The sequence below is a fragment of the Equus quagga genome, chromosome 2 (assembly GCF_021613505.1).
Source record: "Equus quagga isolate Etosha38 chromosome 2, UCLA_HA_Equagga_1.0, whole genome shotgun sequence".
In the NCBI taxonomy this organism is placed as follows: domain Eukaryota; kingdom Metazoa; phylum Chordata; class Mammalia; order Perissodactyla; family Equidae; genus Equus; species Equus quagga.
In genome coordinates this window covers 106,633,233-106,652,616 of record NC_060268.1, presented here as the reverse complement: position 1 = coordinate 106,652,616, position 19,384 = coordinate 106,633,233, and the positions used below count along the sequence as shown (strand labels likewise).

The window sequence follows — 19,384 nt, the reverse complement described above, 5'->3', positions numbered from 1 at the left end:
TCAGATTTGAAGCAAAGAAAACAATTAAGTTGAAAAACTATCATCCTAATAAACGTTAATAGGGGAAAAGTTTTCCTCATAAGTGATCCCAGTGAAGTGAGTACATTAAAAATTCGAGTTTCGTGGTAAATCTCGATATGGCACTCTACTCTGCCGGTGCTGTATTGGCTTCTAAGCTGTCCAATGACTGGGTGGAAATTTTAAAATTATTTGACTACAATGTCAAAGGGAGGAACCTTTCTAAGCAAGCCACAAAACCTGGCAGTCAAAAAGGAAAAAAAGTGATAAATCTGGATGCATATAAATTTCAACTTCTACGTGGCAAAAATGCCATAAATGAAAGACAAAATGTGAATGACCTATTAGGAAAAAGTACTCCTAACATGCAGCATAGTCCAAGAGTGAAATTCCTTAACCTTCAAAGAGTTTTGGAAATCAATAAGAAAAAAAGCAAACTTCCCAAGAGAAAATAGGCAGACTAGGAAGAAGAAATATTAATGGCCAATCAATATATGACAAGGTGATGGGCTACATTCAAGGTAAAGATGTGCAAATTGGGAAATGAAAGTCTAAAAGTTGCAGAATTCACTGTTGGAGAAGGAGGGAAATAAATCAGTACCCTTTTTCATGAAAGTAACTGGGAAACATTTGTAAGATTACAAATGCACACGCCCCTTGAGCTAGCTGTTCCTCTTCCGAGCATGTACCCACCTGACATATTCAGACAAGGAAAAAGCGATGTGTGAAAAAGAACAGCGATTGCATCATGCAAAGCAACCGGAAACAAGAAAATTTATTGTTACATTCCGTGCAACCATTTACAACAGGAGGCTAAGCTCTATCTCTTAAAGTGGAAAGACCGCCAAGAAAAATTAAGCGCAAATAGGTAAAGCGGAGAACAATTGGTATTCCGTTGCTCTCATTTGGATTTTTAAAAAATAACAAAAGGCAGGCACATATATCCATACATGCCCATGCATGAGTGAAATATTTCTGGAAGGATATACTTGAAACTATTTCCTCATGTTGGAGGGGCTATAAGGGGCTTTTACTTTACATTTGACTGCTTTCTGTTGTATTTTTTTTCTTTCAAATAAACCACATGCATCCTTTACTTTTATAACAAGAAAGAAATTTTAAATTTTTTAAATGTGTCCACTTCTTTTGCTTCTGCCATTTGCCAACATTTGCATAGCCTTTACTTTGGGTGCTAAACTTGCCCCTTTGCACAGAGTCCTTGTCGTGGTTTGCGGGGCCCCGTTTTAATCAGTGCAAGCTGGAAGTCAGAGAAATGGCTTCCTAATCAGAGCTCTTCAGAAGTACAAGAGCTACATTTAGTCCTGAGAGCTACAGGATAAATGGAAACACATGCTCACACTGAGGGCAGCCCAGGAATTTTAAAGGAAAACAGGAGCAAGACAAGAGAGAGAGCACGCTCCTCGTAAATCGCCTTGCAGCTTATCTGCTGGGCACATTCCAGTAGCTCAACTCGGACAGAAAAGGCACTGGCCAGACCGGGCACTATAGGTGAAACAGACTATTCTCCCTACCTCTCAGAACTTTCCACAAAGAGCTCACTAGGGAATGCCAAGAGAATGGAATGGAAGATGACCTGGTAGAGAGCTCACACCCCAAGTGTTTTACCTGACAAACGTGCAGGCCAGAGAGTTAAGGAGCAAGGATTCCACGCAGCTAAGTGGACACTTATATCTGGGGGTTGGAAAAAGAAAATATAGAAATATCTCCAAATGATTTTGGGGTAAAAACTCCTTACAGGGGTTGGCCCAGTGGCATAGTGGTTAAGTTCACGCACGTGCTCCACTTGGATGGCCTGGGTTTGCCGGTTCGGATCCCCAGTGAGGACCTACACATGGCTCATCAAGCCAGGCTACGGCAGGGGTCCCACGTATAAAATAGAGGAAGATGGGCACAGATGTTAGCTCAGGGACAATCTTCCTCAGCAAAAAGGGGAGGATTTGGAGTGGTTGTTAGCTCAGGGCTAATCTTCCTCAAAAAAAAAAAACCTCCTTGGGAATGAGTGATGCTGCTCTGCCCTTGCATCCAGCCTGGTGAGGCTGACAGCTCAGTGTGGCAACTGCAGAAAACTAGGGCCGTGTCAAACCTACGTGGTGCCCTGTCATGCTGAGCGTCTTACATGTGCTTTCCCCGGGGCCTGGCATTTCCTATGCACGAACTGCGGAAGGTGGTAACGTTACCTCCAAACAGACAATAATCGCAGCTCAGGAGACGGCCAATAGCCTGCTTACGGGGCAGAGCCTGTTTCTAGCTTTGTAAAAGGAGCCCAGCAAGCGAGCTGCTCCTTCACGAGGGTGTGTCTGCGGGCTGTGCTCTGCGGCAGAGTCACTCCCAGGGCCCAAGAACAAAGGACGTGGCCAGTGTCCACCTCTGGCAAAGGGAACTCAAACACAACTTCCTTACGAAAGATGGGCCACAGGTGCAGGAAGAAAAGTACAGAAGGGAGACCCCAGCGCTCCTTCTGACAGCACGTGCTCAGAGGTGGTGAGGCACCCGGAGGAGTGTGACCACAGCACTAAGCAGCCGGGCACACCGATCACGTCTCCCTCCCAGGCAGCCTTGTCTCTTATTCACCCCCCAGGATTCCTGTGGTGTAAACACAGTCCCAGAGTGGACAGTGGTGTTGGGAGGGGCACGGTGGCCTCAGCTGGCCAGAAGGAGAAGCTGTGAGGCTGCCCTGCACATTTGCTCTCCTTTCGGTGTCTTTCAAGGACCTCACCGGTGGCCAGGACTCCCTCATCTGCAACGGAGAGGGAAGCCCCTCAGAGACAGAAGGGGAATGGCTGTGTGTGGTGTGGTCAGTTTCCCATAAACGTGGGAGAACGGAACCACGAGATAATGCAGAGAAATATTCGGTTCTCTTTTCCCCCTTAACCCAGGGGCCCTAAGTTTTACATGGACACATAAGGGTGAGGATGGATAGTGTTCATTGATGAAGTGAGAACAGTAGGAGAGTGGGAGAGAGGAAACGGCGAGTCCCGAGTCCTAGGCAGGGCTGTGCTGCAAGTGCATCATCCTCTAGGCAAAGGGAGGCACTCTGCGAGGGAGTCGAGCGTAGAGCCACTGGGTGAGTACCAGCTATGCAATCTTCGCCAAGTTACTTAACCTCACTGTGCATCTGTTTCCTCATCCAACGAGGTAGGACTGTTGGGTTGAAAGGACTACACAGGGTACTGTATATGAAGGACTCAGCACTGTGCCTGTCCCGCAGAGAGCAGCATCTAAGGGTAAACTATTATCTCTACCTGCTTTCTCACTTCTGATCATCTGCCTCCCTTAACTCGATCTTCCTGACTCTGTAGTTTCTCGCAGTGATCCATCCCATAGTCCTCATCTCAGGCACTGTCCTATTCATCCTTCAAAACTCAGCTCAAAAGATGTCTTCTCTTTGATGCTCTCCCTCACTCCTCTTGGAAAAGTCAGTTATTCCTCACTTCTAGCGCCACAGCGTTTTGTCCGTACCTCTACTCTGATGTGTATCACATATTGTAATCATCTACGTATATTTTCTCCCTACCAAAGCAAGGCCTGTTGAAGGTCAGAGCACGCCCTTGAGAGACAAATAAATCAGGCAGTGAGTGAACAGACTTCTCATAGGGTTTGCTTCAATCTGCCTTGTGTTTTCCTCCAGGCACCACCAAGGCTTGGAGGAAATCAAAGTGCAGAGCAGAACACAGAGGTGAGCTTCCTGCAGAATGGATGTCCCGTCAGCAGAAGGAGCAGGCAGACCTAGTCCCTTCACCTCCTCCTGGAGCCTGATGGGCATGGAGAAGAACTTGGTGCTGATACCATTCTGGCCGCGTCATCATTCTACAACGCCTGGTACCCCATCTCTAAGTTGAGGAAGAAAGCAAAAATGCACAGTAGCCAAGCAGGGGAAATGATGGCAAAGATTGGTAAACGAGAGCTGCAGGGATGACAAGGACTGGAGAGGCTGAGGGGCGACGACCCCTGAGGCCGGCACCCCTTAAATGCACAAGATCCAGGCATCAAAGTGAAGACTAGTTCCATATGACAACCAGCAGAAACATGGGTCAGCAAGGTGGGGGCCCCACGGCATTTGGGGGCTCCACCAGGCGTGTCCTCAGATGCCCATGAGTGAACAATCTTCACTGAAGTCCATGGAACCTGCATTCATTGAAATTACATGCAAAATCTTGTGTGTAGGTACATTTTTATAGGAATAGGGTTTACAAATTTCATGAGATTCTAAAAAGGGCTTGCGATTTTAAAAAAAGAAAAGAAAAAGTGATTCACGTGCATACAAATCACTTGAAGATCTTGTGAAAACGCAGGTGCTGGTTCACGAGCGGGTTGGGGCCCGAGACTCTGCTCCGATCGCATCCAGGCGATGTCAGTGTTGCTGGTCCGCAGTCCACACTTTGAGTAGCAAGGACCTCAGTGGGCCTTACATACTAAAACTGACGGCCTCTGTATTACCAAGTCACATGCACCCAAGGAATTCAGTGCGACGCAAAATAATCTGAATTTTAGCACATGTGACAAGATACACATGACACAAGACAAGCTCAGGCAGGTATTACCGGCCCCTTCTAAGATCCTTTGGAGTTTAGGATCAGCTCTTTCCTAATAGAAAAACTAGGAAGATGGCTTTCCATCACCGCTGCGAGAAAGATGTCTGGAGTCCCAGGTGCCTGGGCCCTTCGTGTTTGTTCAGAAGGAAATCCAGCAAAGAAAGAGTCTTTCCTCATTCTGGCTTTCATCTACCCGCCCTGGGAAACTGGCTAGAAAAGCAAAGACGGTTAGGTGAACTCATTTTGCTCACAGGGAATTTACGTGGCGTTAAATATTTATGCGTGTGAAAGATGAGATTAAACCTTCACTAAGATTGAAGACTTGGCGGTTGCTGGCAGCAAGTTCCACTGGAAGACACTGTCGATGCACGGCGCATCTTAGCCCTCTCGGCCTTCTCGGCTTTGGCCACCAAGGAGAGCACCGTGACTGCGCAGTGCTGAGATGCGGGCCTGAGAGAGGAGCCTGTCAGGGGCACGTAGAAAGCCGAGTGTCTTACAGCTACATTGTGCATCAACAGCTCTATCCCCAGAACACAAAGTATCAGAAAGGCTGAAATCTAAATTGAAGTCTAAAAATAGCGCGATAAAATTATTTCCTTCTTTCATTCCACCAGAGAGCAAGCCGGCTGACATCAATATCTGCAGGGCACAACTGACTTCTCCGGGTTTACTGGGAAAGAACGATTACACAACTGCCCTTTCGCGCCTGCAGATCGACTGCCCCAGAAAATCAGGAAGGGAAAGCAATTACACTGTTGCTGAAAACCAATAATGGATATTTGATTATGATTATTAACGGGGAGAAAAGGAGACAGACCGCAGAGCAGCAACCAACCAGTAAGTGAATCTGCATGAGATTTCAAGAGGGGGATTAATTTTTTGTTTTCTTTTCATCTCTCAGCCAGTCATTTGAATGTGACGCCAAACTTTAAGCACGGCCTGTCACTTCCTTATCAATATTCAATGACACTGCACTATGGTCACATTATCTCCCCTGGATACCCAAGTGACAGGCTCCTTGCTGTGGAGGATTGTTTTCCTTTTGCCTCTAAATGTGAGGCGGATGTAGCAGCCAACCGACTTGTCAGATACAGGAAATTAACTAATTTTCAAGACATCAGAAAGACATTTTGTAGCAAATATTTACTTCTCTGTTTCTTTCCTACTGATATTGAACACACATTATCTAATCTGGAGGATGTTGGATTTACAGTCTCTGCGAACAAAGGGATGTTATGGCTCATTCTGAAGAAAACAACGCCATCAATTCCTTCAGCCCCTGGTGAAAAAACTACTGCAGGTTGAAGTGTGTTTGTCATAAAAGAATAAAAGGGACAGTGAGGGATGTAGGTAGAGAGGAGAGTGTGCGATTTCTCTGACTTTATATTGCACTCTGAAAACCAGTTCCCCTATACTGTCCATCTAGCCACTGAATTTCCAATTATTATCTGCCTCAAGGTCCACATAAACACGGCAGCTTCATCCACAGTTGGCCATTAGCAGCTCGAGATCCCCAGAGAGGAAGGCTGGGAACAGGGAGGCAGAATTAGAAGATGCTGAGTGAGCAGACTGATGTGCTTCATGCTCTCTGTGCCCGGCGGGGTACTAGGCACTTTTCACACAGTATTCCATTCTATTGTATGATTTCACTGTGGGGTGAGTATTATCAGGATGATGACGTCAACTTTACAGATCAGGACACGAGCTCAAGAGAATCTGGTCTTTGCTCAGAGTTACCTAGCCAGCCAGTTGGTGGAGCCGACATCGAATCTTATCCCAATGACAAAACCCATGATCTGATGGTGCCAGATTTTCACTCATTTTATGAGAAATATTTGCCCTTCTTCTCCACCTGGGAAACACCATTTCCTATTCTATACTGAAATCAAACCAAACACTTAGGAACTCATGTGACTGATCTCAAATATACAGCATGAGACCCATAAAGCCACTCTTACCTGATAATTTTTTTATGGCAGATCTTGCTCATTTTTGTGCAAATAGAGGAAAATTTGAGATGACAGAAACAGCAGTAGTTATAAATGGTAACAGACAAAACAGGAATTCATTATTGTGTGCAAAACCGAACATTTCCCCAGGCTGCCTATTACAAAAACAAAGGTTTCAACTGAAAACTTTTTCAAAATTCTACATACATACACATGCACCTGCACACGTATATTATGACGCGCTTTATATCGAATCCTTATTATTCTTCCCAAGGCTCTAATCTTCAGCCTTTTTCAATAATAATAATAATAATAATAATGGTAGCAAACCTTTACAGATCACGTGCCACTATTTATGACAACATGCTTTATGTATCTCATTTGATCTGCATAATACCCCTGTGAGGAGGGTACTATTATATTTTCTTTTATAGACAGGAAAACTGAAATTTAGAGAGATTAAATAACTTGCCCAAGGTCACAAAATTAGAAAACATAAAGGAGGCCAGGATTAGACCATCTAGCCCCAGAACACATATTCTCGGCCCTAGGTTAACCTTTTTCCCATCAGTCCCATTAGGCCAGGTCCATCTAATCACTGGCCCTTGCTGGGGCTGGCCCTGAACCCACGATGTCTTCCTTCCGCCAGCTCTTCATCCAGCTCCAACCCTACCTTGGCACCTTCGCTTGACCTCCTGCTTAGGCCACTTACCACTTTGCCTTAGACTCATAGAGAAGCAGCCATGTCTCCACCATGAGACAGTGAGCTCCCTGAGGGAAGCTGGGGCCTAACACCTCCTCTCCCCATGCTGCCCAGCACAGTGTCTGGTGCACAGTAAACGCCCCATGTAGAACTGCATACAAGCCCATCCACTGGGTCCACGTTTTTTGTCCCCCAACCTACCCATTAGCAATGAGGAACATTTTATCAAGATCTTCCCAGTGGCATCCCTTTATATAACAATAATTTTGAACTTTCTCCCTCTTTTCTGCTTTTGTTAAGCTAAAGAAGGCCAAAGTCCGTGAAACCGTACTCAAAATATTATTTTCTAGTATTTTCATCGCTTCAGTCACCCAATTTCTTCACCTTTCCCACATGTTCTATTCTAATTTATGTTTCCTGGTACATTTGCACCTTATTTTTAAAAGTAACTAAGACTTCTGAAGTTATAAAAAGGAAAATATGGGTGGCTGGTTTAAAAGGGTTGGCCGCAAATTTCTTTTAAGTACTTAGCTTTCCTGACATGTTTATCTGCCTGTTCAAAGAGCAGTAACAACTTGATAGAGTCTGGCAGGCAGATCTGGAGTCAGAACGCTCAGGTTTGAATCCCGGCTCCCTCATCACTAGCATGTGACTGTGGGCAAGTGACAACCTCTCTGTGCCTCGGTCACCTCATGTGTAACGTGGAGATAACAATAGTATCTACCTCACTGGATTGTGAAGAAAAGATGAGTTAACATGTAAAGCCCTAAGAACAGGGCCTGTATGTGACAGATACCACTATCCATACCTCTACTGTCACCTCCATCATCACCACCATGACCAGGCCCTCCAGGATCAGGGCACTGACTACCTCGATATGCCAATTATGAGTTTATTGCCTCTCAGCTCCAAATTTATCCCTCATTGCCTGCTTTACAAAAATTTAGCTGGGCTGTTTAAATATTTTTCCTTTGCCAGCTGGCACAATATTAAGTTTTTTCAGTAGAGGAAGCTGGACAGACATTGCGGGGTGGGGGGGGGAAATGGTGGGGGTTCCTTCCTGGTCCTAGTGTGCTATCAGCAGGCTCCTGGAAAGCAGATGGCTTTCCTCCAGACCCTGCTCCCACAGCATGCACAGCCTCTCCAGCACCCAACTCCTGGAGCACATGAGGTTTCCCGAATTCCCAACTCCTGCAGGGTGGATGGTTTCTCCAGTGCTCGGTTTCTGCAGCTTATATACCTTCTTCAGCAGCGGGCTCTTTAGACACACAGCTTCCCCAGGGTCCGGCTCCTGCTGGTGGGCAGTGTCTCTAGCACCAAGCCTCTGCAGTGTGCACCGCTGCTCCAGCACCTGGATGTCAGCAGCTCCCAGAAGCCAAGGGTTTCCCCCAAAACCCCCTCAAGCAATTTTCTAGCAGACCGCCTCTGGTGAGACAACTCCTTGTGAGCAGTCTTCTTTGGCACCCTGGAAGGTGGATTCCAGAAAGTTCCAGAAAGAGGACTTCCAGTAAGTTACACTGGTGTGGCACCACAGCAACTTCTTGACCACCCGGATTGCCATGGGCATGCCTTTCTAACGAGGTCTGCCTCTCAGCCTGGAGGCAGGGGTCTGCATCTCTGCCTTAGCTACTCCTATATTCTTTAGTGCTCTCTTGACTTCTTGCTGGTAAATCCCTCATTCCTCCAGTCCTCTGTCACAACGAACAATTCTTTGTATTATACTGCTCCTGTTCAAATCACTGTTTGGGTTCTGTCTTCTGCTTTGGCCTTGACTGTAACGCTCACTGCCCTCATCTCCGTCCCCTTATTATGAACCCTCCCGTACCTTCTGCCTTCTTTTTGTTTTCCACACACTCCACGTCTATTCTTGTCTTAAGATATTTGTTTTTTCTGTCCAGAATGTCCTGAAATGCCACCACATCTTCACATGGGTGGTTGCTTGGGCATTTCCTCTGAGTTACTTTCCAGAATTTCCAATCTAAATGAGTCCCGTCCAATCCTTACAGCCTCGACCACCGTTAGCATATAGCCCCGTTTCACTTTCTCCATAGCACTTATTACTGTGTGAATTCTCTTGTTCTTTCGTCTGTCTCCCTCCCTAATTAAATGCAAATTCTATGTCAGCAAAGATTCTGCCTCTATTGATTACTACTAGAGCTACAGAGAACAGCTGTCAGGTAGGAAAGCATTTGATAGATGGATAAAGACGATGAGAAGGAAGAAGAAGAAAGGTAAAAAAAAGAAAGGAGGAAGGGAGGGACAGAAGAAGGAATTCACCATATCATCCCCCACCCCATTCTAATCTAGTTCCCATCCTAATGTCCCTGATTTAATCAATTGCTTTCATTACTCATTCTCCCAATCACTGACACTTAGAATCCTGGAATCACCACTGTCTGTTTCATTCCACACTCAGTCACCAAGACCCACAGATTTTTCTTTTAAATTTGTCCTTAGTAGTTTTCATCATTCTCCATAGACATCAATCATGTCTCCATGGAACCATGACATTATAATCTTAATAGACACCTTACCGGCCTCTTTAATTCTAAGTTCCTTCTCCTTTTTAATTTGTTCTGAATAGTGTTGCTAACCAATTTTTCTAAAACACTGCTTTTCACTGAGACTTTCTCCACTTCTCCTTTCCAGACCACTTGTTACTTATTTCATCAGGCCTAAACATATTTATCTACCTTCTAAGGCCCTCCTACATTGGCCACACGCTACCTAACAAGCTGCAGTGCCCATCAAGCCACAGTGACCCTTTCTGTCTGGTCAGACTGGTTCTCCCCACCCCCATGAATGAGCCACGACATCCCCGTTCACTCACAGGGGCTGTCTCCCTCCTGATATTCCGGAAGGGGGCACCTCTTACTCTCCATCCCACAAAGCAACCCCAGGCTCCACTGGCACCCACAGGCTCACTGATCAGCTTCTTCTCTCAATTCCTATACTCCAGAAAACATCTGGAATTTTTTTTAATAAATGTATGTTGTCTTTTCCTCATCTTACCAGAAGAAATGCACATGCTTCATACTTCCCTGTGATTTGAGGTAGAGTGTTGAACAAGCAGTAGGAGATAAACAATGATAAGCAATTGGTAGCTTCCCGGTTGAGGATCGATATGAGTTCCAGGACCCAGAGGACATGCCTGTGGCAACCTAGGACCCTGTTCCACTAGAATGCTCTACAACAGTTGTCTGACCAAAATCACAGTCTTTCTCATTATTCAAATATTAAATCTGATATGACACATTTTGTGTGTGCCTTATATGGAAAAGTTGTTTTAGGAAAAAAATTAGAAATAAGAGTATTTCACAAAGGTCTTTGTTTTTCAAAAGGGCCTCCTCCTGTCTATCTTCATCCCTTGTACTTTCCATAGTTTCCTTCTCTTGAAATTGTTAAGAAAAAAGACTTTCTTTGGGAAGAGCAACATCTTGCCCCCGCTTCCAGCTCTAGAAAAAAGGACCTGAGGAAGGAACACGAGTGCCTTTCAGTTACATGGTGTCAGTCTCCCTCAGTTCAAAGCTTCAAGGCTCTTGAGCAAAGAGAAATTAATGTTTTCAACCATCATATAACAAAAGTTAGAAACCAGTGAAATGCCCTTCAATGAAAGATGGTTTAGCAAATTGTAATGTGTGTACTTATTGGACCATTAATTACTACTAAAATTATGGCTGTAATTATCATATAGTACCATAGGAAAACTATTTTTTGACAAACCACTCGTAAGAACAAAAAGAACTGCACAGAAGTCTTAAGTTGTTTTTAATTATTACACTATTAATAACAATTTCAGTCCTATTATTCGGAAACTATATATATATGCTTATATCAAACATACTATTATGTATAGATATACTATATATATAGTAAGGTATACTATATATGTGTAGTCAAATATACTATTTCACATATAGAGATAGACAGACGATATGTACATAAGTAACTATAATAATGATGTTAGGAACCAACATTTTCAGCATAAGAGAAAAGAAACACAAATATAAAGTCAAAGACGTGAACCATGGAATCCTAAATTTGAGCTGGAAATAACAGTATGAATTTGTGATGTAATTTCTTTGTCCAAATTATACTAGCTCTGTCTACTGAAAAGGCCAAGAAATTAGAACTAGCCCAGTAGCTGTGAGCACCCAGGCTTTGGTCTCTAAATACCATTTCCTACTAAACTTAACAAAGGCTTCTTGCAGAAGATGCTGATTCCAGATCTGGACCAGGAATTGTCCCAGATGAGTCTGAAATATCTTGCAACATCAGAAAATAAGGAAGCTTCTGGTTGATGTTAAAAGATTCAGGAGCCAATCTGAAAAGGCTCTTGGCCAAAGATGGGAGAATTTGAAAAAGAATAATTTCTGCAAAGAACTGAAACATAACAAACATGTTAAAAATCCATGATTTCATAATGACTTATATACACACATGCACACCCACACAATTTTTGTTCACCTTTGGAGGATGCTAGAAAACCAATTCTTATTCTGAAAACTGGTACATAAAGAGAAAGAATCAAGCATTCATCCTGTCTTTCTTTCATAAATTGTAGCTCAGGACAACCAATAGATGTTGAAGGAAATTTCTTTTTGTTGTTGTATTTTAGAGCTTGAAACATCTATTTCCTTTCCCACATCACCAATCATGGAATATTATGAGTGAACTGAGTGGCCGCATCTTGCATCTCTTCAGGAAAACATAGCACTACTGAGTGTGGCATCCTTCAGAGAACTCAATCTTTGGTCATAGTGTTAAGAGCTCTGGTTTCACAGACCCAAAAGCCCTCTCTGAAATGACCTAAAGAAATTTCTTTTTTTATAGAAGAATTCTAGGCAAAAAATAAGGACAGGGATGGAATAGGAATATAACCATTTTTGCAACTCACTAATGAAATAAATCCAGTCAACAATCACCAATGTAGGTAAAAAAGTGGTAGGGACTTTGATGCAAAAAGGGTAGAGCTCCCAAAACCTGAACTGAATGATCAATCTCAATAGCACAGGAGGGAAATAACAGATATTATTGGCTTCCTTACGTGATACAGTGGAAAGTTACAACACTATAATGAAGCGCTCTTGACAATAAATCAAACTTCAACGTAATCAAATCTCTAGGTCTAACTATGAATTTATGGGACATACATGGGGTAAAAATCATGTTAGTGACCACAAGGATACAATTAGCCAAATTCTGTAGGACAAACAACTTGGTTTCTTCAACGACAAGCAAATAAAGTAAAAGGAGAGGGAAGCCGCAGATTAAAAGAGATGCAAAATACATTTCTTAATTTGAATAAGCCACCTGTTAAAATAAAATTATGAGACAATTAGGGAAATGAGGGAGACAATTAGGGAAAATTGACTGCATATCTGATGATATTGTGAAAGTCTTGCTAATGCTTTTAGGTGTGATAATAGTATTACAGTTATTTTTCAAAGTCTTTATCTGTCTGAAAATATGTACTGACATATTTATGGATTAAACAAAATGTCTGAGATTTACTTCAAAATATTCCTGTTGGGGTAGAGTGGGTGTGGTGGTCTGAATAATGGCTCCCCAAAGACGTCCATGCCCTGATCTTCAGAACCTGCGAATGTTACCTCACATGGCAAAGGGGACTTTGTAGGTGTGATTAAATTAAGGGCTTTGGGATGGGCAAGATATCTTGGATTATCTGGTGGGCCCAATGATGTGATCACAGTGGTCCTTAAGAGAGGGAGGCAGAAGGGTTAGAGTCAGAGAAGGTGATGTCATGCAGAAGCAGAGATCGGAGTAATACGCTCTGAAGATGGAAGACGGGGCCACAAGCCAAGGAATACAGTGGAATACAGTCAGCCAGCAGCTGGAAAAGGCAATGAAACAGATTCTGCCCCGAAAGCCTCCAGAAGGAGCCAGCCCTGCCAACCTTGGACCTTAGCCCAGTGAAACTGATCTTGGACTTCTGAACTCCACAGCTGGAAGACAATACATTTGTGTTGTTTCAAGCTATTAAGTGTGTGGTCATTTGTTTCAGCAGCAATAGGAAACTACTACAGTGGGAAAGTGCATGGGAGTATAGCTGAAATCAGTTTGCCACGTGCTAATAATTGTTGAATTTGTCTGATGTGTATATGGGGGCTCTCTCATTATAATTTCTCTAGTTTTATATATGTTTGAAAATTTCCATAGTAATTGGTTTTCTAAAAAAAAAAGTCTTACTAAGGGAATTTAAATCAAAAAGCCCATTTTTAAGATATAATTTTCAAGTTTCATATGTCTGTCCCATACCCAACTCCAGAATGCTCTAAGGGAGGTTGGGCCAGACAGACTACCACACCCAAAGAGTATCCCTGTGGGACCTTGGCTACAGGGTTTGCTGTCTCTGAGCCTCAGCTGCCTTAAATATCTGGGTTAATAACAGAGCTTGCATGTTAGTGGGTTATTGGGAGGCTTAAGTGAAATAATTCATTCAAAACGTTTAGTGAATTATCTGACACACAGTATCTCTTAATAAAGGTTAGCTATTGATATTATCATTGCATGTCATTTCCAGCTTTCCAACAAACATTTGAAAAATATCTCAAATCAATCTCTATTATGATCATTGCAATCCTCTAAAAAGTATTTGTGACCTAGTATCTAGAGTCTATTTAAGTCACCAATATTCTGTTTTTAAAAGCTCTTGTTTTTGTTCGATTGTTTTGTTTTGATGGTCTCCCGAGATAATGAGCAACTCAGAACCAAAGAGAACGAGGGAGGCGGAACAGGGAGGCTGTAAAGACAACCCTCTCCTGAAAAAACAACCGGCTGGCCTCTCAGGTTCTAAATAACCGGCAGTCCTTTCTCCCAGTGAGTGTCTTCGTTCCTGGTTTCTTCCTCAACACGGAGCTAAGAATCAGCTCTCTCATTATTCTATGGACACTGACGAGAGACCTTCCTTGTCCTGTCCCAAAGTTACATTTTCCTCTGGAGCAGCTGCAGGAAAGGGCAGACCAGCAGCGGCGTGGACAAACTTGCCATAGCTGTTCTGCGCCCAGCTCCTTGCAGACGACGGTGTTCCGCTAACTGGTGACCACAGGCTTCCTCGTGGGGCTTACAGCTGGAGTCGAGGCTGACGCCCGGAGGCTAGGAAGTAATCAGCATTTGTAAAAACCCCCTCTTCCTGTGCACCGTGATGTCTCAAGTTCACCTGGGGCCCCGGAGTCACAAGAGCTGGAGATGGGACTGTAGGCCCATTAAACGCTTTGCACCAAAATAGAAGGTCTGCTCCTGAGAAACACCGAGGAGGAGGGGCAGCCGGAGTCCCCTGCAGCCTGGCCCCCTCTCCTGTTTCAGAAGCCACAGAATTTAGGAGGGATGTGCAGGCAGCCAAGGAGGGTCCTTTAGACACTTAACAAGTACACTAATGAGCAAAGGCTAGAATATTTTTCAAATTACTCTGTAGGCTTTTGAATTTCCTAAAGAAAATTGCTATGTGGATTGGTATTATTGGTTCATTTTATTATAATGCTAGACCAGACTTACAAGAGCTGGCAGAAACTCACTGGCTGAAATATCAAGTGTGGCTATGAGAGTTTAGATCAACGCCGACACCCTTCTAATTCTCTCTAGGCCTTTCTCAGGCTTCTGATTGTGGAAGTTACAAGGACAGAAGCATCCACCAAACTGCAAATACAAGTTCCTCCCTTAAAATCCACATGGGGGCTGGCCCTGTGACAGAGCAGTTAGATTTGTGAACTCCACTTCAGTGGCCCAGGGTTTGCAGGTTTGGATCCTGGGCATGGACCTAGCACTGCTCATCAAGCCATGCTGAGGTGGTGTCCCACAAAGAAGAACTAGAAGGACCTACAACTAGAATATACAACCATGTACAGGAGCTTTGGGGTGAAAAAAAAAAAAGAGGAAGATTGGCAACAGATGTTAGCTCAGGGCCAATCTTCCTCACCAAAAAAAAGAAAAGAAAAGAATAAAAGCACTCATTTAAAAAAAAAAAATCTGGGTGGACGTGAAGGGGTTGGTAAAGCAATGCCTGTTACCAGATTTTCATTAGACTCGTTTTTCACATTTTTGAGGACCTGAACAACAGGGGTGGTATTTATTCTCATGACTTAAGAAAAAAGACCAATAAAACGGCCCAATAGAAAAATGAACAATAGGATCATTTTAAAGGTGGCTAAGTTTACTTTCTGCGGCTGTCACGGTTTGAGTCTATTCTGCTGTTGTTTAATCAAACTCTGAGGAGATGCAGAGGCTCAGCATGCAGAGAGAGGCTGCCCATGCCAGTCTGAGACCATGGGGAGGTCAGCCCAGGGCACGCAAACTGGCCACCTCCTAAGCCTGCCCTACCGACCCCTGAGTCACGTTTCTCTCCTGCCGTCACTCTGCCTGGTTCGTGAGCTCTGAAGATGACAACTTGCGGGGCACAGCTGCAGGAAATACCAGGCTGCGGACATAAACATCTATGCCTGCCAGAAAAAGTCACTACTAACTCAGAACCACAGGAACAGCCATAGGTTCAGAGAGAAATAATGTTAGCTTGGGGTGGGACTGAGGTGGGAGGGGGTCTTCCATGTCAGAACTTGCCTGCAAGTGAGTAACAGCTGGCTTTTCTAGCTTTGGACCTCTTGACCCCTGAAAATACACAGTACTGTTGAAAGTGTCTCATTCTTATTGTTAGTAATACAACTGTTTTTTTAAAACGGAAGCCTGGCTTCCACCCTGAATCGGACAGTCTCCATTGGTAAGGAAATGCTAACTCCACTGTTTGGGGAGTGGGGGAGGGCAGCTGTGGGGCTGGGAAAGATACGGACACCATCAATACAGATCGGAACTCAGGACGTCAGGAGGCGAGAGGAATCGGCTAAGGCCTTGAGCGGTTGTTGATGATGTTTGTAAATCATGTCCTCAGAGATGCCTGTTCCCATATGTGGAAACTAGGTCTGCAGTGTCCATGACCCACGTGATGTGGTGCATTTGAAGGACGTGGAGAAGCCTACCCCTCGGGGGAGCAATCCCCAACCCAGGAATTCCTGCTTCTAGATCTTGAAACAAAGTTGCACCCATCTCCCAAATGTTTCTTTTCTGTTTTTTTTTTTTTTGAGGAAGATTAGCCCTGAGCTAACATCTGCTGCCAGTCCTCCTCTTTTTGCTGAGGAAAGCTGGCCCTGAGCTAACATCCGTGCCCATCTTCCTCTACTTTATATGTGGGACGCCTGCCACAGCATGGGTTGCCAAGTGGTGCCATGTCTGCACCTGGGATCTGAACTGGCGAACCCAAGGCAACCGAAGCAGAACATGTGCACTTAAGAGCTACACCACCCAAATGTTTCTTTATCCTCCCTTGAAAGAGCAAGACATTGACCTAGTTAGCATCACAACCTCCAAAGTTACGATAGACCAGGATCCATCAAATGAGGCGAGTGGGGGCAGGCTGCTGAGGGTACCATAAAGGCACGAGAGGAGGAGACAGAGCCCAATATCACGGGCCTCACACTGGAATTAGGGCCCATGTGCCCCATAAGCAACATAGGTCACTGCTCTCTGGAGCAGTTTGTTAATTTTTCCCTAAACCTGAGAGCCGGTTTCATTCCTTTCTTACTTCCTGGGTTCAGGCAGTGCTGACACCTAGCATAGACTATGGTAGTAACAGGCTGATACATCAGTGGCCATTTTCTTTATCTGCCTCCAAAATCCTCATGTCACGAGGTATGGTGGCTGTTATTAAGAGTCAAACTTGGAGCCAAGTGACTAGTCCATTTGCTTTTACGAGTCCATCTCTCAGGATTTGAATCTCTGGATATTGTCCCACTGAATCTTAGAGAAGAATCTTTCCTCTTAGACTAAGAAGCTTGAGACGGGAAGCCCACCGCCCATTGTCTCAGCTGCTACATAAGGGTCTAAATGCTGACAACCCAGAAAACAAAGATGGGACCAAATTCATTCTGAAGTTGTACAGTTACACTTGGCGAAACCCTTCTAGTGAAAGGATTCATAGTCGCTTACAGATGCACAGAATCAGATGAAACATACTCCAGGTGAGACCCCGCCCCACTGGCAGGCAGGAGGGCAAGACAACTTACAGAAACACGTCTTCCCTTCACGCTCCAATAAGCCCCACAAACGAGCACACTGGCACCAAAGCACCACTCCAGAACAATTTCCATTCTGTAACTACAAGAGTTGACAAATGCCATCAACAAAACCAAAATAAGTTCCACTAAAAAGCAATAAATCAAGAAAATTCTAGAGACAGGGCGTCAATTAAAAGAGACAGGCTTGAGGTCATTCGCAAAGTGAGACAGGCCAGTCTCCGCCAGTGGAACCCATCTCAGGCAAAACCATAGCTTCTAACCAGGGCGTTTGCCTATTTTCCCATTTAAAGAATAATAGAGGAAATAACTCAGTCCAATTGCTTTGTGTAATTGTCGCAAGTCGTCATCTTGGTGATTCTCTTCTCTTCTTCAGTCCACTAAAGAATTTTATGATTTCTTTTGGGACTTTTTTTTTTAAGAAGCAAAGCTAAAAGTCTCAGTTTTGTGATGAATGGGAGCTACAGAATTATCTGTTGAAGCTTAGCATGCCATACAATCCCATAAAATTCTCCCAGCTCGAGAAATGTCATCTTTACATCAGCAGCCACAGAAGGAAAAAAAACTGTTTTCCACCTGAGGCGGTTGTGATAAGGGATTTAGAACCCATCGTGGTGTGAGCTACGGATATAAAGGAATGCAGCCCAGCACAGAAAGTGTCTACAGCTCACTGCTTTGTAGCCAATGTTCACACAGCTGTTGTATGACGCAGGTGGCTGGGGGGGCGGCAGCGTAGGGAGGAAAAAGGAGCAAATGAGTCAGAGAACATGTTGTGCGTAATATTTTGTCTAATCTACATTTGCCAAGACTACTGCGGAGCTGTCGTCTCACTTTACATGCGATAAGGGCACTGAGCAGAGTCTTAAAAATGACTGCACACTAGAAGTGAGCATCTGAGAAATTCCAGAAGGAGTTATGCTTGTATTAATCATGCATCTGAAGCCAACACGTTCGTAGCATGTTAGCAAATTAAACTATCATACAATCTTGACAACGCTTCCTTGAATCGTTAAACGTCTTCTCGTTGTAATTAATGACAAATTGGATATCTACCTACGGAGGTTTCCATTGATACAGCAATTAATTTTTCTTTAAGATATCTCATCTCCCTGCCAAAATGCATCAAACACACGCAAGCTGTAATGGCTTCTCTTCAGTTTGTAAAAATCACCTTAGTTCGGACATTCCCTATTGGTCAGTTATAATTGCCTTTTTAAAAATGTGACAGGCACCTTTAAATGTGCACACTCTGCAGCACACTGGCACATCTGGAGGGACGATGGGCACACAGGCTCCTGGAGCACGGTGAACATAGCCTCCGCTGGGCTGCCTGCCTTAGTCCAGTCTAACGCAGCAATCACTGCAGAATGTCTTTCTCCCACCTACACGAAACAGAATCAAGAAGGAGGAGCCACTGGGCTTCTTGCCAAGCCTCGGGCCTCCTTAAATATTGGCTGATTTCTTAATTGATCTCAGTGGGCAGAATGATCATATCACTGCTTTAAAGCGGAGAAACTTCGGCTTGAACTGCACAAACCACAGCAGAGTCGGCTACCAGAGCCTTCTGTCTTAAATTGTAATCAACCTCCTGCCTATTTTCTATCCTATTCGCCAAAATCGCAGTTATCTTTTTTCTTTGTCAGGCTGTCTTTTACAAACAGCACCACATCCAAGTAAGTGCTGAAGTAGCGACGATAAGGAAAATGATGACAGGGGAGACAGACCTCGTCCCCAAATGTATTCCAACCTTTTAGTCCTGTCACGGTAATCAAGACTGTGCCTTCTTGTACCACATCCCTTATGCTACCCAGACTCCTCCCACTGTGCTTCATCCTGGGAAGAACTCCCTTCTCCTTGAAGCTCCTCACCAGACAAGCGCAGGGGGCTTCCATCAATCCTTCCTCTCCTGTCCTTCTGCCACCCTCTTCTCTAGGGCAACATTTTTGCTTTCTCAAAGGAAGACATCAGAGGGAGAGAAGCAAGTATATTGGAGTTACCGTCCCCCTGAAAACGCTCTCTCCGAGGTTGAGGTGATTTTTTGCGGAGCTCCACAGAGGGGCAATGTGAGGGGCCTTGGAGCCC

General features: G+C 44.3%; 1 protein-coding gene and 1 non-coding gene across 7 annotated transcripts in view; both read right to left on the bottom strand.

Annotated features, from left to right (window-relative positions):
• Nucleotides 1-19,384, bottom strand: part of DISC1 (DISC1 scaffold protein) — a 341,872-nt gene that overhangs the window by 50,560 nt on the left and 271,928 nt on the right. The window lies entirely within an intron of this gene.
• LOC124236520 (small nucleolar RNA SNORA25) lies at nucleotides 11,912-12,034 on the bottom strand. Its single transcript, XR_006887757.1, has one exon. It is a non-coding gene; the product is annotated as a small nucleolar RNA SNORA25 (small nucleolar RNA).